A 991-nucleotide genomic window follows, 5' to 3' on the forward strand; every position below is an offset into this window, starting at 1 on the left:
TTTTTTATAGTATGCCGAAAATTCTCACACCAAAGAAAACCACTCCAAAATTATCTAAGAAAAAAAACAAAGAATTTAAACTGTCAAATCTATTTATTAAGACATGAAAAAATAATAAAAAAAAGTAATGCTTTTCTAAGGGAACAAAACGTTATGACCTTATATAGATTGAAGAAAAAAAGGATCCTTGGCTTAATAACCTTGGCCATGTGCCGCTGGTTGAAGCCAAGAATCCCAAAAAAAAAAAACAAAAAAAAAATCTTTCAGTATACGCTTCTCCCTTTTTGGCTAAGATCAAAGTGTAGTATCTGTTCTTATCACACTTAATGGTCTGATACGATCCCATGTGGGATCTACGATATTAAAACTGATTTTGGCAAAAGGCGAAGGTGCTAGGGGCTTTGCTCCCACCTTTGCCCGCGGATCGACCCGTATTGCAGTACCTCCGGGATGGTCCACGATCCCTCGGGGAGGATATCATTCCAATAAACTAAATTAAATTGTTGAAATTTGCAGACAAACCAAAGTCCACTCTGTCAACAGGGACGAGTTCGGTTACGCATTCCTAAAGCGTTGATCGGGAATTCGACCGTCGAGGTAATGCCTCTCCAATCCCACCGAGAAGGATTTTAATCAAAACCTTGTATAAACTTTTTCGGGATAAAACATTATATGTCGGCTGCGTGATTTCTGATAAAAAGAACAGAAAAAATGTCACAACTGATTTCTATGGTTTACTTTAAACACCCCACCTTTCATGGGTCGCTAGTACCCGTTATCTACTTAAATCAAGAATAAGAATTATTCAGTTATAATGAACGCATATCAGATTCTATATTATCAATAATACTAACATTTCAAATTAGGTGTCTCTAAATGACAAATATTTTTCTACTTGTAAAACCTTACCCTTCATCATCTTACTGTCATATCAAATGCAAGTTAAGAAAGATATAAGTGACGCCTGGCCTTTATTACAACAGAAGATGGA

At 36.0% G+C, this 991-nt stretch overlaps 1 non-coding gene across 1 annotated transcript; it reads left to right on the forward strand.

Annotated features, from left to right (window-relative positions):
• The first annotated feature begins 269 nt into the window (after positions 1-269).
• LOC125024872 lies at positions 270-464 on the forward strand. Its single transcript, XR_007114860.1, has one exon. It is a non-coding gene; the product is annotated as a U2 spliceosomal RNA (small nuclear RNA).
• Positions 465-991: the final 527 nt, after the last annotated feature.

Source organism: Penaeus chinensis, unplaced genomic scaffold, assembly GCF_019202785.1.
Source record: "Penaeus chinensis breed Huanghai No. 1 unplaced genomic scaffold, ASM1920278v2 CTG_8158, whole genome shotgun sequence".
Classification (NCBI taxonomy): Eukaryota; Metazoa; Arthropoda; class Malacostraca; order Decapoda; family Penaeidae; genus Penaeus; species Penaeus chinensis.